This window comes from Protopterus annectens, chromosome 7.part0, assembly GCF_019279795.1.
Source record: "Protopterus annectens isolate FY-2018-M chromosome 7.part0, PAN1.0, whole genome shotgun sequence".
Classification (NCBI taxonomy): Eukaryota; Metazoa; Chordata; order Ceratodontiformes; family Protopteridae; genus Protopterus; species Protopterus annectens.
The window spans coordinates 385,685,069-385,712,627 of NC_056739.1; positions in this window are offsets into that span (position 1 = coordinate 385,685,069).

The window sequence follows — 27,559 nt, forward strand, 5'->3', positions numbered from 1 at the left end:
ATAAGCACAAGTTTCTGTGCTTAGGGGAGACCTATGAGAACTGACGATAAGTGGGTTGTTCAGAATTAGCACAGGAATAAGTTCATTAGCAACTCGTAGCTCCATTATGTGTGTTAAATTTTACTTATTATACAATATTGCTTTGTTATATTCTCCCTATGGAAATGTTGGCACTCACAAAAAGGTCAAAAGCTCAGGAGAAGAGTGCATTTTAAACATAATTCTCCTTTAAACGTTTTTGCTACTGCACTTCTGATGTTGGGAGCAACCCCCCCCCCCCCCCAACATATACCAACTCAGACAGTTCACCATACCTTGGAGAAAAGGGAATATTCAGACTTGGTACAAGTCAGTCAATTTTTTCAGCTATTCATTCTCAGTATTTTGGGGCTCACTCTAGTGGGTCTTGACATTTCAAATGATTTAAGTTCATTATATTAGAATAAGACCCACTAATAGCTTATTTAAACTTTAGGCTGATAAGTCATTTTACTTTTGTCTCTGTTGCATGCTACTGTCTTTTGGCCCTCTTCCTAGACTACTGATGTGAATTTAAACAATCTTGTGTCTTTTTGTGACCAATTTATCTTTTGTCATCTTTTTAAATTATGGATTTGATTTAGTAAACTTATTTCCCGAGTCATGTGTTTATAATGTACTCTATTATTGCTGTGAATTAGTTAGACGTCCCTGACTTCTTTGTAAGTTATTACAATATATCTCTTTGTAGGTATTAGGTTCTGACCTAATGCCTGATTATTGTTCCATTCTAAAGCTTGGTTGGAGAGGTTTAAGCAGTTTTATCACACTTATGAGTAAATAAAAGGATTGAACTTTGAAAAAAAAATAATTTGACATTCACCATTGGTTGGGGGAATAGGACATTTCTTCAAAGAACATCATCTCAGGCTGAGTTAGTTAATGCCAAGTGAGTCTCTTACCAAGTTACGTATTGCTGGATGTTTATGTAATGTTGATTACTGAAATATGGCCAGATAAGTACTTCCCATTCTCATCTGGCTGTAACTGTTCTATGCAACTTTTTGTGATCCCGAGTCAGTATCAGCAGAGATGTAGTCACTAGTTTTTCATCAGGACTGGAGATGCTACAGATGGATAATGGGATCATCACCTGTTTTGAATACATCCTGAAGACAGGAGCAAACTGCAGATCTCTTCTCATTTATCTATCCAGATTACTGGAGAGATTGCTACAGCAGTTTACTAGTTTACTTAACACTTTCTAACTGTCCGGTACAGATGGTCGCTACAGATTTCAATGCTTGGATCAACAATATAAGGAATGGACTCAAATTCTTTCAAATTATGGAGTGGTTAAGCTTTGTATAAGACGTTTCCTGTGCTACTCATATTATAGGATATGCACTGGGTCTGCATTTCTAATTGATGTGATGGCATTTGAAATGGAAATAGAACTAAATTCATGATCTGATCACTATCTGGTCTGTTTCCACCTCAGCCTCCTCCTGCTCAGCCAAGTGACCAGATTCCCTCATTAAGCTGGCTTTAGTTGGTCTATAGTATTAGTAATCCTGGTGCATTGGGTTAAGGTTAAATACTTACATCTGAGCTGGATTAAACTACGCTTGTTAGAGTGCAGCATCCTGTCTCTATCATTTCACATGAATGATTGTGTCATCATAGTCTTCTGAAAAAGTTGACGAAGGACTAGCAATTGAAAAAAGTTGGGCCTTCTTCAGGATAAAGGTAGTTTGGATTTCCATTATTTACCAAACCTTTGAGATATCTCATGTAAAAAGACAGCATTTATTTAGTGAGCTTCTGCTGTTTCTAGTTTTCTATTCAGGATTTTTCAGATTAACTGCCTATGTAGACTGCTGGTTACTCTCTTCTTTTCCTTCCATCAGTTTGAGAGGGCTGCATGATTCTTTGTAGATTTGATTTCCAAAGTTAGGCAGCCTTCCGTCTAGTGTCTTTTTTGAGTATCCAAGGTGTCCAGTTGACCTTCTGGACTGCTGGTGCATAGAGTTTAGTTATTTTGGCTAAGGAAACCATGAATGTGGTTTCATATCTTATTTCTTCTGAAAGCAGGCTGGACCTCATCTTTACAACGTGATAGTGCTTGCTTGGAAGTCACGTGGGCAGTGATTTTTGGATCGTGCAAACATCTTGGTGAACTGGGATATTTTCAACTTTATTAAAAGACAATACAGTTATGTAAAAACATACCATAACAATAGATGTACTGTTCACATTTACAGTATTTCTTAACAAATGAATATCAAGTCAAGGATAGCCATATATCTGGTCATCATGCCAAAGTCTTAGGCTCTTCCAGGTGCTGTACGTTAGACATATGTACGTTAGACATATGTACCTGATCCCTTAGATGTAGGACATAAGTGACATATGGGCACCTAATCTTCAGAACTGAATTGCCCAAGGAGAAACAGAGCAACCAACAGGAACAGAAAAGTTACGACACATGCATCCACTAATGTGAGCAAGAAGGACCCCTTGACCAGAGGGCAAGGAAACAGAGCAGAATAGGATGAAAGGGAGAGATGAAATACTGCCACAGTGAAAACTAGGACATCTACTGTTACAGTAAGTTAATATACTTCCTTTACACTTCCTACTGAATAGGATGGAAGGAGAAAGCAAATGAAGAGCCCCCCAGAAATGTAGGATGACCTGGAAAATCTAGCTTTGGCTCTAGAGACTAAGTTGAATTTTTAGTATTTAGTAAAAGTATATACAGAAGACCAAGCAACAGCTTCCAAAATGGATCTAGCATCCAGATCCTTGAAAAAAGCACCAGAAGTGGGTAGTACCCTGGCAAAATGAGCATGAACTGAAGAAGAAAGTGGTTACCATGAAAAGAACAAATGAAGTGGACTTAGAAATCTGAAGAGATAGTTTACTTAAAACAACTAAACCCAATTAGTTTTACCCAAATAATATCTGAGCTGTCTATGCAAATCTGAAGTACATAAAACTCTCTATGACTCAGAGGTGAAGGGAAAAAGGAAAGAATATGAATGAGCTGATTCAAGGACAAGTTACTGACCATCTTGGGCACCAAAGGACTGCTGTGAAGAAAAATGATCTTTATGAAAAAACAGCAAAGGAGGAAACTAAAGAACTGAAGCTGAGAAAGTCTATTGGCAGAAATAAAAATCACCAACAAATCAGTCTTCCAAGTATAGAACTGAAGAGTAGAAGCTACAAGTTCAAAAGGAGGCTGAGTCAACATTTCCAGAAAAAAATGAAGGTCCCACGAAGCTGGAATGGGCTTTCTAGTGGAACTGATAAATGAAGGACACAAACTGTTTAACTTCAAATCTAGAGGAAAATGGTGGATCTAAAGGCAGACAATCAGAAATTGCTGACAAAAGAATATGTCAGACCAGAACTGAGCAACACACACAAATAAGAACAGTAGGAATACCCACTAAAAGTGGATCCTGTTCATGTTTGCAACACCCAACAGAAAAATCTTTTCCACTCAGCAACATAGGGTTTTCTATTAATTGGTTTTCTGGTCTCCTGCAAAACCTGAAGCACATCCTCAGAAAACTCGGCGATGGAATCAAAACCCTATCACCCAGAGAGTCAAATGTAGGGAGAGCAGGTGAGGGTGAAAGAGAGAGCCCTTGTCCTTTTTGAGGAGATCCATCCCGTGAGGTAACTTGTGATTTACCATGGACATTTATATATTTCATTTATTTGGCACTTGTTTACCAGGAAAGTCCAAGTAGGATAATATCTAATTTTCAGCAGAGGGCCAGGGAGGAAAGCTTCACATTGACATAATATGGTTAGAGTTACATAAAGCTATTACAAAGCCTAATACAGAATAATGGCACATGAAGTAAAAATTCTGCTTCAGTTCATACACTGTGAACCTCTACATACATAGTGCAAATATTTGGAGAGATGTAACAAGCTGAAAATGAACACTGTCAACAGGTAAAGTATTCATAAGTTACACTTCATAGAGACAACATTAAACACATTGAGTACACCCTTGAGCAGAGATGACTAGTTAATATTGCCTAGGCAAAAATATATTTGTCCTTCGTCTAAGAAATAGATTTTACAAATTTCTTGCCTCTGAACATAGTCAAAGAATGCTGGTGATAGAAGAAGGGGGGGCTAGTTTAGTCTAGGGACATGAAACAGAAGGGGGAAGAAATGCTGTCTGGGTCAAAAGGGAGTCCCCAACAAGATTTTGGGCCTCTCCCACATGTTCTTGTGTAGAACCTTTGGCAAGAGAGGAAGAGGGGATAAGCATGCAGGAATATCCCTTTTCAAGAAGATGATATGAGGTCCACTTTCTAAACCAGAAAACTTGGCACTCTAACAGAACCTGGAAAATTGCCTATTTAGAGGAAAAGTGGAAAGGTCTGCTTGAGACGTATCTCACTGATGGATAATGTCCAGGAAGACCTCCTTGTAAAGCATCCATTTGTGAGGATCTGCTCTGGAGCTGCTCAGGTTGTCTGCCACTAGATCATGCTCTGAGGTAATCTAAACTACCTGAATAATTAGATAGCTGATTGCAAATTCCCAAGCAAGAGTAGCTAGTCTGCAAAGAAGGTATGACTTTCTGCCCCCTTGTTTGTTTATACACTATGACAGTGTATGTTATCTGTGAAAAACCTAAGAGGACCCAAAATTAACAGGGAATGCAAGGCTTGAAGATCTAAAATCAGTGCTGTCATTTCTTTGATATTGATATGTTTCTGAACTTGCTAGGGAGACCAAACCTCTTGGTCCCTGACAGTGTTGGAAAAAGCCCCCAGACTCAGTTCTGAAATGAGGAAGGAGCTTGAAAAGGCAGGTCTGATTCAGAGAAATGTGATGAGTCCACCACAGAAAATCCTGTTGGCGAAGTCAAGAGAGGAATTGGGAATTCCAGAGGATGACAGTGCTGCAGCCAAATTGTTTTTAGATACCACTGAAACTTCCATATGAGAAGTCTGGTGAAATGAACTTCAGGAATGGGGGAAGCCAAGCACCCCAGGGCTTGCAGAAACTCTCTTGTGGACACCACTTGTAATTGAAGAGGAGACTGCAAAAAGGCTGTCAGGAAGATGACTTTGGGAGGAATAAGAAAAGCCATCATAAGTAGGATCTGAACCCTGCATCCCAGAAAAACTGGATCATGTGAAGGGGTTAAAACAGATTTTTTGATAATGAGGATGATCCTCACACTGTGAAGCAGAAGCATGACAAATTCAAGATTCTGCAAAACTATCAGCTGAGAAGGAGCTTGAAACAGACGGTCATCTAGGTAGGGAAATGTGAACACTATATAGTCTGCAGTAGGCTATAACTGCAGCCAGACACTTGGTAAAGACCCTTAGTACTTTAGAAAGACCAAAATTAAACTGATAATGTGAGAAATTAACAGAGAACAATAAATATGTCCTGACAAGAGGGTGTATAAGAATGTGGAGATATGCATCCTTCAGGCCCAGATATACAAGGTAGGCCTGAGAAAGCATCAGGGGAAACAGGGACTGGACAGACAACATTTTGAAAGAGGGGACTCTCAACAAAAGGTTGAGAAATTAGATATCCAGAATGGGCATTTGAGAGCCCTCCTTCCTGGGAGCCAAGAACATTCTGAAAAAAAAACCCTTTGTCCCTCTGGGAGGGTGGAAGGGAACGAATAGCTCCTTAAACTAAAAGGTCCTGAAAAATAGAAGGAAAGTGAGAAAGTTGGCTATGTGGAGGCTGAGAAACCCTGAAAAGGGTGAACAGGATTTCTAAACAACAAACTAACAGCTTTGAATTATAAGAAGAATCCAGCATCCTGTGGTGATCTGCTGCCAGACAGGAAAGACAGTCAACCTGAGAAAAAGAGGAATCCAGCTGAGGGGTCAAGGATGGATGGGTATTAAATAGAGGCAGACTTGTCAAGGAAGCCAAGGAAAGATGACTGCTAGAATCATGAGCAGATTTATCAGGAAACACCCTTTTAGAAGGTCTTTTACCCCTCAAGGGTTGCTTCCCCTGCCTATGCGCAAAGGAAGACATAAAAAGATGATTCCTTTGATACTTCGGGATGGGTAAAGAAAACTCCGAGGTCATGCACATCATCTTCTTTTTCCTGTAGGTCTTTAAAGAGCTCTGTACCAGCAGAATCAAACAGATTCTGAGTGTCCAAGGGAGACTCAACAACTTGGTCTTTACATCTTCCCAGAAAGAGATTGCAACCCAAGTCAAGAGTAACCTTCGTAAAACATACCCTGACACAGCCGCCCAAGAAGAGGCATCAGCAGCAAAGCTGCATTTGATAGAATGATGAGTCACCTGAGAAGTGAGGCCAATAAGGAAATGGCAGAAGTCTTAGCTTTGTAGTCAAGCAAGTCAGTCAAAACACCTCCAAGTTTAGAAAGTGGAGCCAGTACATACCTAGTCATACTGGTCTGGTAAGTATGGCTCTGAAGGCCAGGGTGGCAGAGGTGTATACTTTTTCACATATCTGGGCACAACCCTACTGTCTTTGTCTGAGTAGAAACGCTTAGAGGAAGAAAGTAATTTGGAAGGATTAACAGTATAAACAGAAATGACTGTAAGGTCAATGGAAGGATTCTTGTACAAGAACTTATGAACATCAGTCACCTTGTAAACCTATCAGGTTTTCTTAGAAGCAGTGGGATCAGAGCCAGGAATCTGAGAAACAGAAGAAAAAGTATCCAAAAGGGCTTCCAAGAAAGGAGGAACTGCAGAAAGCCTGGGAGAGTACATCTGTAAAAGGGCATATTACCACTTTTGACCTAAGACAGTTGAGAACTTTCCCACTCAAAGTGCTCCATCATTTTTACTATAGTGTCCCCAGACAAAATCTTCACAATAGGAGAACCTGGAGAAAAAACATCACCATCATCCTCTGACCCTAAATCAAGGCGGGTATGGATTTGAGAAGACTATGCTAGGGACTCTTCGCCAGTATTCAAATCCAGATCTTCATCATAGGAGTCAGACATCTGATGCCTTTTTGTGGATGTAGAAGAAAAAGGAAGAGTGGAATGTATTGGCAGTCTCTGCGAGGGGTGTTCAAGGCCATATGGGCCTTGAAAGGACCCTGAGTTAAATCCTGCCACTTTCTTATGGGGATCCTTGGCTACAGGATCAACATGCTTAGACTTTTTTCTTGAGAGGAACCTCTGCCTTAACAAGTGTAGGAGGATGAGAACAATGCCTAACTTCAATAAGAAAACCAGTGACTTCCTCCCTAATAAGTATCTGGGGAACCCCCTAGGTCCTTCTGGGATATTAAGCCACAGCCTCCCCTTTTCATCTGCAGCAGACATAGGCTCATCCTCAGCAGATGTGGGGGGTAATCAACCCCCTTATTTTCCTCGAACTGGGTCGCAAAAGCAGGAGCTGACATTGGAACTGGAAAGTCCTAGGGTTTTTCATCTGACCCAATGGAGATGTCTGATACAAGTTGGACAGCAGAAGTCTCTAAACACATATATTTGGACTTATCAGGTGGTTGAATGTCTGGGTGAGCAGAGTTAGATGCCATAGCTTCCTGACTTAGCAAGTGCAGATATTGGTTCAACAAAAAAAACAAAAGAGATGGCAAATGGGTATGTTGGTCTCGGGTACAAAGGCCTGACGCATTTCACACTGAGTGCATCTGTGGTCTGCATCTAAATAGAAAAGGCAATTATCATGTCTAGCTTTATGGAGAATCTGCCTCCCACACTCACCTTTTCCCTTTCTGGATTACATGTAAAATGGTAACCCAACAAAAAGAAATAAGGAAATGTCCCCAGTGAGGCACTTATTTGCCTTGGGCTCAGTAGCAGAGACAATGTGACGCACATCACACAGATAAAATTTTAAAAAGTAGTATTCAAACAGGTGGCAAAGTTGTTCTGAAGATTAGATGATTATGCATCACTTATGTACTTTATGCCTTGGATGTATGACATGTTTATCTGATGCACTACTTTGGTATGGTGGGCAGATGTATGGTTATCCTCTGTAGTATTTTGCTTTGTTAAGGAATACTGCAACAATGATTAGGAAGGACATCTTGTTATTCCAGTTTTGAGTATATGGTCATTAAATCCACTTAATCTTAATTACAACCATTTTCATTACAGGAGGAGTTATGAGGAATGTAGTTTAATGGAAGCTGTATTTCAGTTTGACATCATATTATCTCCTTGGTCCTTGCGATTCTGACTTTAAGCCAATAAATATTACTGACCAGCCCTCCTAAGTGTTGTGAATGAACATCTTGGGGTGAGGAAGCAATCATTTAAATTCAGTCTGTGTTCTCATTGATATCTTGGTGGCACCTGATGCTACAGACCAGATATTGTGGTCTTTCCTAACAGTCCTTGCCTGGTTTGTCTCTTAACAAAACAGAACACATTTAGTGAGTTAGTTTTAGGCTGGAAGTCTCCTTGTAGGCACATGTTGATTTTGGAGCTGTTCTCTGACTCCCTTACTGGTCACATTAAAGGGAGGCATTTCATGTCATTGCTATGTGGTTTTTAAAAAAAAAAAAAACAGATCTAGAAATTTAACACCCTAATAGGACAAATAAGGATTTTTCTAGAAGCAAGGTATTTTTTCATATGGTATGGGCAGGATCTCACAGCTGTGACCTCAGTCCTTTTCTGTTTGATCACTGCTATTGGAAGACCTCCAGGTCTACTTAGTACCTGAATGTTAAGTCGACAGTGACAGAAGCTAAATCCACAAAAGGCAAAAGTGAGGTTTGAGGTGGAAAGAAGTATGCCCTAAGTCCGTGAGTGTGCTCTCTCTCCACATTCATTTTTTAGGGATAAACACATTTAGAAGTCATCCCTCAGATGATGAGCCTTGGAGAATCCCCAGAAAACAGGTTGTGGGATGGGATTTGGATGTTGGGGTGGCATGGTCAGCTTTTAAAAGTTTGATTCTTATATCACAATCCCTGCAGGTCCAAGATCCCATCTGTTTAAAACAGCTTTTAGTTCCTGAGTCACTGAGCTGCCTGCTTCACACTGATAATGAGGGCTAATAGTAATACCACATAGATGCCTGCAATTTGCAATTTTTTGCAATGTGGCTGACATTCTTTCACTTACTTTACACCATTATGGAAATAATTCCCTCTCTCTCGAGGCTTGAGAATTTTGTTTTCCTTAACAAGGCCCCAAAAAATACTATCCCCTGGATTCAATAAACTCCGTGCAGGAATAGAGCTATTCCTGCATGAATTGGTTCATGTCCGTGTAGCCTTAGCTTTAACAGCAGAGCTCCTTGCATATTCATGAAGACATGCTGCTGTTAAGGCTAAACAGACACGAACAGTGTACGAGTGCAGGGGGCATGTTTAAGTAGTTCACAGACATCAAACACACCCCCTGCAATCAGAAAGTGCCGTACGGCACTTTCAAACAGTATTTCAATGTCCGCGAACACTGAAATTAAATTAAAATGAGCATTTTAGCATCCGTGGACACTGAAATAGCTTGGGGAGCAAGAAACAATGCAGGGGGTGTGTGACAGGTTTTATCTCACACACACACACACACACACACACACACACACACACACACACACACACACACACACACACACACACACTGAATTGTAAAAGTTCCATATGGCCATAGCCATTAACTGTACAGGTTTCTGCAGAATGCCCATATGCCTGACTCGCATACATCTCACCCTCTTAGAGCAATAAAGCAGTACAAAGCCATAAAGAATGGGGGGACAAAGCCACAAAAATAGGGATATGTCCTAAATATTGCACTGATAAACCTTAAAGCTGATAGAATAAAAGGTTTGAAGTAACACGGACTTTCTGCAGGGTATGAAGACTGAAACACAAATGTCTGCCATGTGAAAACGCTGTACGGCCATAGCTGTTAACCATACATGGTTCTGCAGAATGCCCAGATGCCTGCCTCACATACATCTTACCCTCCCAGAGCAATAAAGCAATACAAAGCCATAAATAATGGGGGGACAAAGCCACAAAAATAGAGACACATTTTAAACATTGCACTGACAAACCTGAAAGCTGATAGAATAAAAGGTTAACATTAGCATGGACCTACTGAAGGGTATGAAGACTGAAACACAAATGTCTTCCATCTGAAAGTGCTGTATGGCCATACCCCTCAACTGTACAGGTGTCTGCAGAATGCCCAAATGCCTGACTCACATACCTGTCAACCTCCTAGAGTAACAAACCTGTACAAAGCCATAAATAATTAAAAAAACATTTTTTCCCTACTAAGGTATGTTTAAGCGTAGCTGAGAAGGTGTGCGCATGATGGCCCTCTGCCCAGCATTGCTTAAATACCCCAGAGGAGATAAATAAAAATATACAGTTAAAATTCTAATGCCAGGATACTGTAGTGGTTAGAGTCCTGGCTTTGTATGTAGGTGTTCACTGTTTGAATACCGAGACAGGCACTTTATTTTTACATAGGTAAGCAGTGTTCATTTTTTTTGTAAATGATGTAGTAAGTGATATTTGTCAACCAGGGTAGTGTAGCTGGTTTAAAATGGAAGTGTGAATGCATATAACATGTGAAACCACCCATGTATACACAAGTGCCTCATACAGTATAATCAACACCCCTTGGTAATGTAAAGAAAGCACATAGAGGGCGTCATGTAAAGTAAATCATATACACTTACTAAATGAAGTCATTATTCTAATATATCTAAAAATTTAAAGTGAGCAATGATTAGCAGTGCTCAGCTATGCTTAGTCAGTTTAAGCAATGCTTAGACGTGAATGCTAAGCAACAGTCAGCTCAGCTAAGTGGATTTGTGCACTATTGCAGTGCTCAACAATTTCCCCTTTAAGCATTGCTAAAACCGGCTTACCGAGTTTGCGCACTGCTAAGCTGTGCTCAACATTTTCAAAATCGAACAATGATGGCAAAGGGCGGGAATATGGCCTTATTTAAACCACACAGATGGGAACACAGCCAGTACCTGTTATAGTTCAACCTGTGCAGGAACCATGGCTGGTGTAGGTGAGGGTTCGCTCTTTAAGGCACAGCACTGGGGCATCATGGAGTCCAGCCATGTAAGTAACCATGATGAGAGATTGCTGCAGGGCCAGTACCAGGGCTCACAATATAAAGCAGAGGCCTGGGACCATCTTGCCCATGATCTCACCAGTGCTACTGTCATCCCTCAAACAGGTGAGTAGGTCCAGCACCACTATGCTGACCTAAAGTGGAGGAAGGGGGTACTCTTGGACCAGCGGATCCAAGATGCCAGGGACAACCATGCTCCAGCAGTTTGTAAGTATCATAGATTTAGGTGTACCACATTCTAGCCTGAGGATGTTATAGACAGGTATGCATAATGTTTGTTTTTCTCCTCTACAGCTGCAGCAGAGAGGGCTAGTAAAATCGAAACCCATGCCGACAGACTGCTGAGGCTCTACTGACAGGCTGCTGAGTAAAAATCTATTTTGCAGTATATTGTGCAAATAACTAAGAAGGAGTACATTGTGTAGTACTAGTAGGTGTACTGTAACTGTGCTAACCAAATAAATAAAGTATGTCTGACTAATATTGATCTGAAATAAACATCTATAACACAGACTGTTGTGTTTACTCTGGTATGTTCTTGTAAACTTAAAATTGAGCTGTAAAACAAGATATAAATGCCCTGTGTTAACCTTTGCTTTCTAGACTGTAGTAATTCAAAGGATTAATGCACAGTACAGTAACTACCTGTCATGCATGCACCACAGGATTACAAGTTCAGACTGTCTAACCAAGAGACTAATAGGCAGAAACCAGTGAAACAAGAAACAGCAGTTCCCCATTTGCTCAGTGTGATGAAAAATAGCTTAGTTGTTATTTTGCACACCCAGACATGGCTCGACTCCCGGGAGTGGTACTAAGATGTGTGCATATTTACACACAAGGAATCAGGAATATATGTAAAAACAGTCAGGTGGTGTTAACAGATATTTCCAACACAGGTTTTACAGGTAAGGAAATGTTGATAGTAGCTGTATGAAGGGTATACTAATAAACTGTGTACAACTGTTTAACTGTCCGACCACATGCCTGCAAATGACAGCAAGATAGGTACATACAACATGCACACTTCTTGATACATGTCTCTCAAGTGTCACACTGTCATGGCTAGTGGTCACTGCTGCCAATAACCCTAGCTACAGATAGGAAACCAGTTGAAGTATGCCAGTAGCACACTCACATAACAGCAGTTCAGGGTACCCCTCCTGTGCCAGATATAAAACCCTGACATGTATGAGTCCCCTCTAGTCATATACCCAAAGTTGTCACAGTTTGCACCATACCATTCCAGACTGACAGTTTAATAGGTATGTTTGTGCTGCAGAAGCTATGGGCCATAGGTAGATGCAAAGTGAGGACAAACCCACAGAGTATTGAGCAGTACTGTTGTGGAAAACAGAAGCATAAACCGTTGTTAATGTACTTTTTGTCTCTCCCCCCACCCCTCATCTGCATCAATAATTATTATTCGTATACTATGGGTATGTTGTACTCCAAACCTAATGTTGGGACTTGTGTTCTATTATTGTTCATATATTTGATTGGTTGCATGATAACATATCTTGTTCAAATACCATTGTTAGTGGCCTGTTGCTGTCAATGTTACTGGCATGCTGTTACGATGCATACTGTTGTTCCATTTATGCATTTGTTCTGTTTGCTATGCAACTGTTTCAAATCTGTCTTATGGGGTTAATTGGAACACCCACCCATGCTGTTATACCTAATCTTGACATGTGTTGTTCATGACTAACCAACATATTTTGTAAAACCTCAACACCATAGCAAGTTTGGGAAGGCAGATCCCAGCGGATCTGCCTGTTCTACTTCATCTGGCCATGGCACTGGGCCTCAGCACATCTAGAACCCAACCCAAGACTTCCTTGTCCATTGCTCCTGCACCACCTTTGGGTAGAACTGTCTCAGGGGACGAAGCCCGTCCCCCCCTGCGAGCAGGCACGGACAGGAGCCTGTCACCTGCAGTCAGTTCTGGGGTTTGGTGCACAGTGCCATCCAAGCAGAGTTGTGTGGGCAGCTGCACCAGATTGTGAGCTGCCTGGCACACCTCAAGGTGCATGCCATCCCTCCTGTCCCGCCTCCAGCACAGCTGCCTTCGGGGCCATGAAGGTGCAGTGGTGACTGCCCATTGGTGGGGACCTGAGTCCCACTGTATCCATTTGGGGGCTCATGGGCTTCGGATTCCCAACTACCCTCCCCGTCAAAGGTGTTTACTCCCCTCATGTGTCATACACCTTCCTGTCTGCTGTCTTGTCTGTCTGCAAATGCTACCTATCCTACCCAACCTACCTCCCCAAACATACCTACAGCCATTCCTCAACATCACACTCTCACCTAAAAAAAAAAAAAAAGGGCATCTGTTCCTCAAAAAAAACATTGCCCCATACATAGCTCTACATTTTGCTCCCATGTACAGTGAAACTAATCAATAAACTCACAGATTATTCTGAAAATGTCTGTTGCCAACACCCCTCCCTGTGGGGTGTGAGGTTGTAAATTCCAAATTCTACACATTATTCACAGCTGTTGCTGCAGAAGAAATGTAGAGCTATGGTCCTTTCCTACACCCATACTGCACATCCCTAGCTGCTTTTCCTAATGTCTTACCACCTGCTTGCCCCCATTTCATCACTTTCCTATGACCTTTTTTCTTTTCTTTAATGAAAATTAGTGCAGGTGTAAACGGGAGCAAGCGGTGCTAAGAGAAGCTAATAGTGCTTAACCGCATCTTAGCATCACTTAGCTCTTCTCAAAACTGTGCAAACCCTGTTACAACTGCTTAAAAGTCCCTTAATCACTCTGTCTCCATCATCCCTTGTTCTGCCCGGCAACAAAATAATCAGCCCTGCCAAGTCTCAAATCCAGTATGCTGTGCACTACAATCACAGCAAAGTACCACTACACCACTTGAGGTGTGGGCCAGCTGTAATGCTTTTACAAACATATCATACATTTTGGTCATTTAACATTAATGAAAAAAGTCATTTCTTCCATTTCTGGAACCCAGGACCCTGTGCACTACAATCACAGCAACATACCTCTACACCATCTGAGCTGTAGGAATTTGCAATGTTTTTGCAATCATATCATGCACAGCAGTCATTTAACATAAGGGAAAATTATATATCCGTAGTATTCTTACATATATATATATATATATATATATATATATATATATATACATAGATATAGATACCAATATATATATATATATATATATATATATATATATATATATATATATATCTAAACACACAAACACACACACACACACACACACACACACACACACACACACACATATATATATATATATATATATATATATATATATATATATATATATATAAAATATATATTTATGTATATATATATTCATTATATTCACGCATAGATTATATAGATAACCAACCTCTTACTGCAAGACATCTGCAAAAGCACGACAAAGTGGGGGTATAAAGGGAAAACGATAGTGACATCTTTGAAATATGGCTGTCATACTCATAGAAGTCTGCTAGAGTGACATGGTTTGCTTTAACATACAATTCCAGATAGATTCCAGGTCTGAAACATGAATGTCATTATTTACTGATGTCAATTCTTACATCATCCCAGTGATTTGTCAGAAGCCCACAACTGTTATGGGCAACAGACCAAACATATGAGCCACGGATCTGGACAGTGTCAAGACATCTGGACAGTGGAGAGGTATGACCGCAGTCATGTAGCAGAATGGAAAAATCCATAACAACTGCCAACCATGTCACCCAGCACCTTCTGAGTCACAGTAAAACCAGTACGACACTTCCCCAAATCAGGTCTGGGCAATTTCCCATGTATATCCAAATATATCATGCACTACAGGGATGAAACTGTAGGGAAAAGCAGATAGTGGTGCAAAAATGTCCACCCACAACCATTTGCACCACAGTCACAGCAACATACCAATACCCCAAATGAACTCTAGAGTAGACCGACTGTTTCAACAAACATATCCCGATTGCCAGTCACACACTACGCAGACATATACTGGCTCAACTCACAGTGTACTGGGAATCCTGAGGTGTTACAGGACATTTCTCAGTCTGGTCCTACAAACATACACACCTGATAGACCACCAGCAGCCGTAGCAGCATGCACAGTCAGATAGAAAAAGGATCTATGACACTCACATCTGCTACTCTGCTTACTCAGCCCAACACATATCTACACAAAACACTGCTACACAATCTTGGCAGTCTGTTCACAATGGCCAGACATACATAACTCTCATATGTGCAGATTTCCACAGAATGTCCAGGGTGTGAGACCATATTCATGTCCACTGCCGCATACCAATTCCAGGAGTCTGCTAAGTCAATGGGATGATATCTGGAGTGCAATCACTAAATAATGATATAAAATACCTCTGAACCTCTTACTGCAAGACATCTGGACAAAGCATGATATACTTGGGGGACAGGGGGCCAGAAATAGGGACATATCTCACATAATGGTGTTACAAACTGAAACAGTTGCTGGCGTCACAGGCTTCAATTTAACATAACATCCCTGAAGTATATGATGTCTGAAACACCAATGGATGTCAACACTTACTGACTACAATCCTCACATTATCCTACTGATTCCAAAAAACAGACATTGTCTGAGGAACAGACCAAACATAACAGGCAAACCTCTGGGCAGTCTGTGGACATCAGGACAGTTGAGAAGTATGTCAGAGATTTATCACTGTCAGACGTCAAGCAGAAAATGCATGTCCAGATGAACCCTGTTAATCTAGCAAACCTCTATGTGTATAACAGCACTACTGACTTAGATTATGTACCCAATTCTGGAGCTTTCTCTCCCGTGTTGTTGGGCTGTTTCCACATGTCCTATCCTGTGAGGTATTCCTACCTACTGTCTGTGAAGCTGTAGCCCCCACACCTCCATAATGTCCTCCACACAGGCAAGGAAAAGGGGCAAGGCCCACATGAAGGACATAACTATAGCACTGTGTTGCTATGGCATTGGAAAATGGAAAGACAACACAGCTGCTCTGGATTAAAGTAGGAAGTGAGAGACACAGACTGGTGCACAGGCCATCACCTATTCATGAGCAGTACTTACAAAAGGCAAGCTGCTGCCTATGCAACACAGGTCTCAACCCATCTACACAAAGGCAGACTGTGATTACACAAACCTAACCATTTGCATCATTGTGAGGAAACTCTTCAGCACTATAACAGGTATGTCAATCATGTAAGCTTGTAATGGAATGCAGAAGGGGGATGCAATTATGTCAAATGGGACATTAAACACTAGGCCACACAAGACCTGCTGGACTCACATGCTGCTGTCTGGCACCTATGGCAATTCCCACTTGCCCTGCCTGCATTGACATGGAGCACATCCCTGGCCCCTGAGTCACCCCAGCAAAGGTCAGCTCATGTATGACTACTACTGGAGTATCTGTTGTCCAATATTGAGTGTGTCACTGCTAGGCTAGGTACCTGGGATGTTGTAATTATTCATATGTCACCTGTGAATGCTACTCTGATACATATGCTTGTCTTACAAATGTAAGAGACATATATAGGGTATGTGCATACCACACAGCAGGTGCAGAAGTGTGTGTTGAACTGTATGTGATATACTGAGCCCATACCTGACAACTGTCCAGAGTTTTGCAGACTGACCACATGTCTGCCTCATATTTGTAGTCAATGTCTCAGACAGTTGTGTATTGTCTGCCACATCACTGGCAACCCATTAAAGACTGAAGTCATAACATATTAGCATACATTTGATTTCAGATGTCATATCCTGCAGAGTGGAACTGTGAATGCAATACCGTCTTTGCTGGCAACTAAGTGTTTCAGCTAGATTCATAAAGTGACACTATTTACTGGCCTTTGCCCACCACTGATGTGTGCCTTTGTGCAGATGTCTTGCTCTAACAGGAGCTAGGTGTCTTACCATGAAACCCATGTCTATGCAAACATAAAATACTAAAACGATGGAACCAATTGCTCAAACAGTCCGACCAACAAAACAAACCAGAGCAATGGTAAAATAAGAGGCTCGACTCCTGGATAACACAAACCACAGTTTATTGCCACAAAAACTCACGAAGCACCAAATCACATTAACGCTGTTACAAAACACCCTGCATTTTCGTTTCGAATGACTTCTTCAGATGAATAACAGAATGCATACCTGCAACACACCCCTAATTTTACTCAACAGGATGGAATACAATAAAAATAATACAATTTTTTGATACGTTTGAAGTACACATAAAATTTTTTCATAAGGGACTGTGGGTCTTTCCCAAAATTAGTTCTTACGATAAATTAGATTTAAACACTAGGTGGTGCTATTAGTTACAAACATCAAAAGCCTATGATTATTCCAAAAAGTATTTTAATATGTTTTTTTAATAAGTATTTTAAAGGTATATTAATATTAAATATATTAAATTGTAGGTTTTAAGGATAGGGTTAGGAGAAGGATGCTTGTATGAATTTATAGTGTGTTTTACTAAACGTTAAGGTTTTGTATTGTATGTTATTTTGGGGAAGCATTCGTTAAATTAAATTACACAATTGTTTTATTGATTCATTTTGGTTAATTATCCCAAATGATATATAAAGAGGGGTGTGTTGCAGGTATGCATTCTGTTATTCATCTGAAGAAGTCATTCAAAACAAAAACGCAGGGTGTTTTGTAACAGAGTTAATGTGATTTGGTGCTTTGTGAGTTTGTGTGGCAATAAACTGTGGTTCGTGTTATCCAGGAGTTGAGCCTCTTATTTTACCATTATCTATGCAAACATACCTTGTCCTGTAGAATGCCAACATTTGTGCAGTCACTGACACCTGCTTTGTAGCTGTGGAGAGCACACCAACCTTGCCAGGTCACTCATCCCATCATACATTTAGACCCCAAATGGAGGCCTGCAAAGCCACAAGAGGTGCAGTGTTTAACGTTACTAAATGCATACACACCTCCAGGCTGGCCAAACAGTATGACACACGGGTGACATCCTGAGTGCAGTTAACAGATGACAAAACACCTACTCAAGTTATAGCTAGCTACAGGCCTCCAACCATGACTATGGACACCCACAACACCAATTGGGACCTGCTGGAATCTGTCAGGATTCAATCATCTACCCTGATCCTGGGTGACTTCAAATACCAAACCAGACTTCCACGGTGGTGCAGCGTGTAGCGTTGTTGCCTCACAGCAAGAGGTTCTCCCGTTCGATTCTCGGCTTGGGTTGGGAGTGCCTTCTGTGTGGAGTCTGCATGTCCTCTCCGCAGTTGCATGGGTGTTCGAAAGACATGCGTTGAATGGGCGTGCCTTCATTGAAGGTTGGGCATCTGGCTGGCAACTTGACAACATAAAAAACAACTGCCAATCATTAGCGGACCGGAGTTACACTGAGGCGACCCCTAACCATGAAAAGCCGAAAGACAAATAACAACAAGTGTGCATGACCTATACCACCTGAATATGAATGCGCATAGATTCCTCGGCTTTGTCAATGGCAATGCAGTGGATCAGCCAGTCAACACTCTTACGACAGGTGGAAATATCCTGTACCTGGTCCTAACCAACATGAGTAGCCACTGTAGCACTCCTACAGTGCCATCCTTCTTGGTAATATCTGACCATATAGCCATCACTGTTCAGGTCACCATATCCCGTGCCCCCCCTTTACAATATCAAACAGAATGAACTGTACACAAATGACTATAAATCTCCTTATCGCAGGTAGAAGTAGCTGTACAGCCAATGTCTCATTTTTTGGAACTAGCAGCAGTGTCCAGGCCCCACACCACAATACTATGTGGGCACCTACATAACTGTATAAACTCAGCAATACCTGACAGGACAACATCATCTCCCTCAAGGTAGGGTCAACACCTTTGGTGGACAGATGCAATACACAAATACCATAATAGGTGGAAACAGTTGCTGGACAGGCCAAGAAGGAACAGGTGCCTCATTGGAAGCAATGTCACCTTGATCTGAACAAGCAAATCAGGTCACAGGTGATGTACCCTAAGGCTATCTTTAAGTGCAAATTGGACACATCCACCAAGGCCAATCACTAGGCCTTCCACACGTGTCTGCAATTCCAGAGGCAACACACAAATCTGCTCTATAGTGGTGGTCAGTAACACGACAACACATATGGCATAGATATAGGCAACCGGCTGCAGACAGTTGTCTCCCCATTGGTAAACATGTGCATGTACAGCACCTGCCTCTCTCCCCTCATCATGAGGAAACAGGTCCGTAATGCCCTCTCAAAGGCAACACACAGAGGTCTCCCTAGGTCTGATACCATCCATGGCTGCATCCTACATGAACACAGACATGGGCTCTCAGATCCATTCTGCACTGTAGTCAACCACAGCCTGAGCATCATTGTCATCTCATCTGCACAGAGGACAGCCACTGTCATCCCTATACACAAAGGTGGAGCAACCCACTGACCCTGCCAGTATTATGCACATCAGCCTATCTAGCCTGCTCTGCAAGGGCATAGAAGGCAATGCCAAGGACATTATGAACAGGGACATTGGCAACATTGAAAAGGCTGGTCCCAGACACCATGGTATTGTCAAAGTGAGATCAGACCTGTTAAACCTGGTCGACCTCTCTGAAGTGGTCAACAAACACAGGGACAAGGGGAAGATGGTGAACAATGCCTACCTTCACCTAGCCCAATCCTCTCACACTAATCCCCAAGTGGACAGGATACATACGCCTATACAGCTAGGCATCAACCTGTAGGTTACCATATGGGTAGCTAACTGGCCCAATGATCATACCCACTCAGTCAAAGTAGTGGAACCCACCTCTAGTAGTAGATTCTCCTACAATGGTGTACCCCAAGGATTGGTCTTGGGGCCTCTACTGTTTCAGATATATGTATCTGAGGTACAGGACAAAAGCAGTGGTCTGTGGCTGACCAGGTGTACAGATGCTTGCAAGCTGGCCACTGTCTTACATTCCCCTACTGATAGCATCTGCAAAGAGGCACTCACCCAATTACTGACTGGTGCAAGAAACATTACTGCAAACTGAATGCCAGGAGAGGCATCATTCCCCCTGCTATGGCAGATGTCATCCACACTAAGTATGACAGTACTAATGTACTGAGCATGCAATCAGGTGTGAGGTGACTTATGCACCTAGGTTGGTAGCAACCTGACAGTTTCCCACTGTGTGGGCACCATTGTACGGAAGGCTGTCTACATGGCCCACCTCACAAATATGGGTATATCATCCAGGAACTAGGAGGCCACAACATCCCTGTACTCCACTCTTACCAGATGCACTACCAAGTACAATGGCATGTACTTTGCCAAGAAAATGCAGCAGTTGCAGAAACCACAGAGGTTCCTCACCGGGCAATTCCAGGGTCTGCAACACCTACCCTATACAGGTAGGCTGAAAGCCCTGTCCCTGTACTCAGTCTCATACAGACTGATCATAGGTGACCTATGTCTGGCATACAAGGCCATGTCCAAACCAGTCTTGATGGCATTTCTGCATATCTGTAAGACATATTGCACTCATGCATCCTGCACGCAAGTTCCTCATCTGGTCTGTGACATGTATAGTACTTGTTGGCGGGATAGTGTGGTGTCCCACACAATACACTGTCTGTAAAATACACTCCCTCCCCATGTCTAGCAGAGTATGTGTGTAGTCCTCTAGAAGAGGAAGCTGGATGACTGCATGGGAAATGGATGAGTTACCCCTGGGATCCTGGTTGTGTCCCAGATGGACAGGGGAAACAGGTGCTGGCTTGGAAGGGGCATGGGCAAAAGTCTGGGACAGGCTTATGAGGGCATTAGGGCCAATAGCCTGGTATCTTATGAGGCTATGCACCTAGTGCTTTACATGTGTCCTGTATGTATTGCAGACTGCCCTGCAATGTTGTGTGAAATGAATCCCTGTGACTCTGAACTGTCTATGTACTGCAGTGATAGTGTATAGCCTTGTCCCCTCATCAGTTATCATCACATATCATTACACCTTGTCAGTGTGTGTGATCTGTATAGCAGTATGTCAGCTCTTACAGTACATGCATATGCACTTGGTGACACTGTATAGCTCACTCCAATAGCCTTGGTCTTGCCCACAATTACCATTCTGCTACTAGGCCCATCACACAGTAAGATTTGTCACTCTTTTTTGTGGGTCAGACAGTAGCAGTGATAGAGTTGGATTGTGGCAGGCAGAACTACCATAAGGTCTGCCGTGAAGGGCCCATAGGTGTCACACCTGTGCCAGACTGTACCAGGAGAATGTGTGTGTGTGTGTGTGTGTGTGTGTGTGTGTGTGTGTGCATTCACATGCATGTGTGTACCAGCCAACCTTATAGTGCAGGTATTATTTTACATATGTTGTTTTACATTCACAGGTGGCGATGGGGGTCGTGGTCCCTCCTGCACGGAACCTGTCAGTGTCTCTGCAGACTCTGACAATGATGATAGTCATAGTGAGGCACATGTAGGGTTGTCAGGGGCTGAATCTGTGCCATCAGTTGGCATCCCACTGTTGTCCACAACATCCCCGCACAGTCACAATGCCCACACATACCCCATCCCCAGTGGCCACAGATAATGGACAGTTGGTGGGTGGTGGCATGGGACAGGCTAGTGTGGTGACTTTTGCAAGTGTGATTGTAGACACTTGCCATAGCCAGAGTGCAGGTGAGGTCCCACACAGGCGGATGGACAGGGGTGCTTGCAAGAGGACTGCTACCCATCCAGCCCCTGTCCCAAGTGCCACAGCAGGTGTCACCAGAAGCATGTTTTGGGCCAAAAGGGGGGCTCAGGCATTTAGTGACTGCAACACCAGACAAATACTCAGGGTCTTGGATGCACATCTTCCTGGTGTCCATGGCAACCTACATGACCTTGTTGAGGCCACACAAGAGAATACTGAGGTCATGAATAGACGAAGGGGTGAGATCGTGATACTCCTTGACCATGCAGTGTCTGTGCTGGATCATGTGGTGGGAGATGGGCAGCAGCCACGTGGATGTAGGTTAGCACCACAATCATCTGAGGGTCTATGAGGCCATGCACCTTCACATTCCCATAGTGGCAGTACCACCAGCATTACGGAAGGGAGGTTGCTGTCCACACCACAACGCAGCAGGCCATAGGCACGTGGTCCTGGCCGGTCCCGTCAGGTACACAGATCCAGCAGACAGCAGTCACCATTGGGGAGTAGTACTGTATCTGGCCTTGGACCTGGTGGTGCCAGTGAGACCCCCTGGCAGGACGAGTTCACATGTCCATGGCCGTCGATGATGAAATGTACACCCTGCCATGTATGGTCCACAGCTGTTCAGCATACCTCTGTGTGGGGCAGCCACATGGTGTGACTGCATGCATACAAACACACACACATCATCATCATAGCCAGGTCACCTCCAGACACACACACACACACACACACACACACACACACCACCCCTGCATATTCCATTCATAGAACACCCATCCAAACACACACACACATGATGCCAACTGTATGGCCCAGCCTAGCCCTTTGGCAAACCCACAACACCCTGTGCATATGATGATACCTGTGCACATCCCTGACATCCATTCTACTGGTGCAGAGACTTGCTAATATGGTTAGTTTGCACAGGGTGAATTAAGTACAGTTTAGCTATGTAATGGTGTGTAAGGTGCTGTCAGCTGTCATTTGTAATGGGTACACTGCAGAGTGTGTGCACCTTTTCAGCCATGATGCACAATTGGTGTTAGTAACACTGACTAAATGTACTCTCACATTCTGTAGCCTGTGTTCTACATGTCTGTCTGTCAGCAGGATGTGGCTCTGCAGACATTTCCAAATATGGGTATAGTAACATATAGTGGTAACACATCAACCGTGTCATAGCCAAGGTACAGCTGTATATGTACACATTTACCAGGTCTGTGTAACAGTTATTGCATCTGCCACAGAGCTTATAGAGCTGAGGGGTGTATACAGGTAAGTCTATGGTGGTTGACACCAGCAGCTCTTGTAAAGTGGACAATGGTAAGTCTAGTGGATGGGACACACCTCAGATTGGTAAAATCCACACCCCCAGAGGATATTGTGTCCACCAAACACACAGAGAATACTATTCACACACACACACAACACACACACACACACACACACACACACACACACACACACACACACACACACACACACACACACACACAAATGCACAGGATCACAGTTGCCAGTGTTGGGTTTGGAACCTCTACCCATCTCGTTAGTGGTAGTGCAGTGTTATGTGGTTATTGCAGGTGGCACAGAACTAATAGTGTAATGAGTATTCTAAGGTACCGGTAAAGTGAATAACATCACTTGTGAGATATGGCAATGGAGGGTGTAATGGGTGGGAAAGGACTCATAATACTGTCACTTATGAGTCTACACATTCACAAACACTGATATACATACCAATGCACACATAAATATTTTCCAGTACTGACATTAGCAGCCCTGCCTGTCATGTTATTCATTCCATACTGTTACATAGCTGTTGCCTGCAGCATGGGTCTTATAGGGTAGAAGAGTGTCTACAAATACCTCTACAGTAGATGTGAACAGCGGGCATCGTAAAGTGGACCATGGAATGTGTACTGGGCGTACCATGGCCTAAAATTGTAAATCATGCCCACACAATGGATATAGGTCTAACTCACACACAGGATAATGTTCTCACACTCACACACATTTGCCAAGACTGAGATTATAACCTACATATCTAGTTATTATTACTACAGTGTTATGCATTTATCGCATGTGCCACAAAGCTTACAGGGTCAAGAGTGTCCCAAGGTAATTCTAGGGTGAACAACATCACCAGGCCTTGTAAAGTATGGCAATGGGAAGTGTACTGGGTGAGAATGGACTCAAAATACTTTAACCTAAAGTTAGACACACTTACAAACACAAATACAGTCATACACATATTTGCCAGGACCAAGATTAGCAGCCCTGCCTATCTTGTTAGTCAGTCCATACTGTTACGTAGTTCCTGCACATGGCACAGGGCTTATTTTTCTAAAGAGTGTTAACAGATACCTCTATGGTTGATGAAGACAGTGGGCTTTGTAAAGTGGACCTTTGGACACGTACTGGGAGTACCATGGCCTAAAAATTTAAAACCCACCCCCTAATGGATATAGTTTTCACTCAAGCACATACACAGGATACAGTTCTTTTTTTTTTTTTTTTTTACACAGGATACAGTTCTTGCACACACACACACACACACACACACACACACACACACACACACACACACATTTGTCAGGACTGAGATTAGAACACCTACCTATCTAGTTATTGCTACTACAGTGCTATACATTTATTGCATGCACCAGGGAACTTATAGGATGAAGAATATCTCATGGTTCTTCTAAGGTGAACAATATCACCAGCCCTTGTAAAGTATGGGAATGGGCAGTTTACTGGGAGAGTGAGGTCTCAAAATGCTGTAGCCTACAAATATATACACTTGCAAACACTGACAAACACACACACACACACACACACACACACACACACACACACACACACACACACACACACACACACACGCACTTATGCCAGTACTGAGATCCATAGGTTCATATGTTCATAGGTGTGTACTAGGCGAATGGCCATTGAGCCTTTACAAGCCTAGCCCATAGGATTAGCTTGGCCCCATGTCACCTGACATTAATCCCCAATGTGTCTATCAAGTATAGCCACTTGAGTGATCCCCAGGGTGAGATTTCAATTCCCCATCCACTCATCCAGATTTCTCTTGCAGAGGGCAAGTGAGGTGCTCTGCTTGACATGTATGTGAAGTCTATTCCATAAAATGGCCAGTCTCTTGGTTGTGAACCTGTCCCTCCAGCATGTTCTGTTGATTGTGGAAATGGGGTTGAAGTCTCTGGGGCATGTGGTGCAGACAGATTGGGTTTCTTTAGATGTAGCATGCCTAACAGAGCTGGGTCAGATATGGCTTTGTAAGTCAAGCAGAGATCGCCTGTAAGTAGCCAATATTAGACAGAAAATAGTTGGAGTTATTGGAGTCTGTCCATATAGGACAAGTGTTTAAGGCTTAGGATCCTCTTTGTAAGGTGCTTTTGCAGCCTCTCCAGGTGTTGCAGGTGTCTACAGAGGTACATGCCAAATGGTCCATTGTATTAGTTGATTGGCCTATTGAGAGAAGAGTAGAGGGAGACTATGACCTCTTTCTTCCTGGATGCATCACCCTTAGTAATGAGATGTGCCACATAGAAGGACTTTCTGACCACAGTGGCACTGTGGTGGAAAAAAGAGAGGTCGCTGTCAACCTGTGTTCCCAGTTCTCTTATAACGACTTCTGTGTTCAGTGGACTATCATCAATGTGGTGATTCATGAGAACCAAGTTGTTCCCGAAGGGAATGGTGACCCATTTTCTGGCAGTGAGCTTAACTCCAGGGTTCTGACAACAGTTGTAGGTCTCAGTGAGGCCTTTCTTCAGGATGTCAACATCACTTGGGAGGTAATAATAGCACCTGCCTTGCAGTCATCTAAAAATATTGTCAGCCAGAGTCCCTTCATGTTGGGCTGGACTTCAGAGGCATAGGTGCCAAACATGAGGGGAACCACTCATGACTGGTCGGCAGGCTGACATGGAGTCCGCTGCCTTCACACTGTGGGTTCTATCTGTGAGCCAGTTTGCAACCCACCTAGTGATATAGGGGTTGATGCCTAGCTGAGTGTATTTGTCTATGATTCCCGAGTGGAGAATGGCAGTAAAGGATTAGAAGCCCCACCTAGCTTGCTACTTATTCCACGCTGTTACATAGTTATTTCACATGGCACAGAGCTTATAGGGCTGCAGAGTGTCTACACCTACCTCTACAGTGGATGACAACAGTGGGCCTTGTAATGTGGACATTGGGACATGTACTGGATGAACCACAGCAATAAATTGCAAAACCCACCCCCCAATGGATATGGCTTCCACCCAAATACATGCAGGATACTGTTTTCATGCACACACACATATACACACACACACACACACACACACACACACACACACACACACACACACACACACACACACGCGCACACACACACACTTTCCAGGACTGAGATTAGAACCCCTACATATCTAGTTATTGGTACTACAGTGTAATGTATTTATCACATGCGCCATGGAGCTTATAGGGTATAGTGTGTCCCAAGGTACTTCTAGGGTGAGGAACATCACCGGCTCTTGTAAAGTATGGCAATGGCAGATGTACTGGGTGAGAAATGCCACAAAATATTTTAACCTACAGATATACACACTTACAAACACAAATACACTCACACAGGCATTTACCAGGACTGAGATTAGGACCCTTACCTAACTAGTTACTTGTACTATAGTGTTACACAGTTATCACATGTGACACAGAGTTTATAGGGCTGAGGACTGCCCTACGGTACTTCTAAGGTGACTGACATCAGCAGGACTGCTAAAGTAGAGCAATGGGAAGTGTACTGAGTGTCAATGGGCTCAAAAATCTTTAACCTACAAACACACACACACACACACACACACACACACACACACACACACACACACACACTTTTACATTTGCCAGGACTGAGATTAGCGTCCCTACCTAACTAGGTATTTGTACTATAGTGTTATGCAATTATCACATGTGCCACACACACTTTACATTTGCCAGGACTGAGATTAGAACCCTTACCTAACAAGTTATGTGTACTATAGTGCTATGCAGTTATCAGGTGGCCACAGTGGTGCAGCGGTTAGCATTGCTGCCACACAGCAAGAGGTTCTCTGGTTCGATCCTCAGCTGGGGTGCCTTCTGTGCAGAGTCTGCATGTCCTCCCTGTGGTCACGTGGGTTTTCTCCGGGTGCTCTGGTTTCCTCCCACATCCCAAAGTCATGCTGTAGGTGGATTGGACACCCTAAATTGGCCCTAGGTGTGAGTGCATGCATGTGTGTGCCATCTGTGGAAGGTTGGGCACCGGGCTGGCAACTCGACACTGTAAAAGTCCACTGCCAATCATGAGTGGACAGGTGATCTGCTGTGGCAACCCCTAACTGGGAAAAGCCGAAAGAAGAAGAAGAAGTGTTATGCAGTTATCACACTCACCACAGAGCTTATAGGACTGAAGCCAGTCCAAAGATACTTCTACGGTGAATGACATCAGCAGATCTTGTGAAGTAGGGCAATGTGAAGTGTACTGGGTGGGAAAGGACTAAAACACTTATTCCTTCATGCACACACCACAGAGCTTATAGGGCTGAGGCCAGTCCAAAGGTACTTCTATGGTGAATTAAATCAGTCGATCTTGTGAAGTAGGGCAAGGGAATGTGTACTTGGTGGGAAAGGACTAAAACATTTATTCCTACACACACACACACACACACACACACACACACACACACACACACACACACACACACACACACACACACAC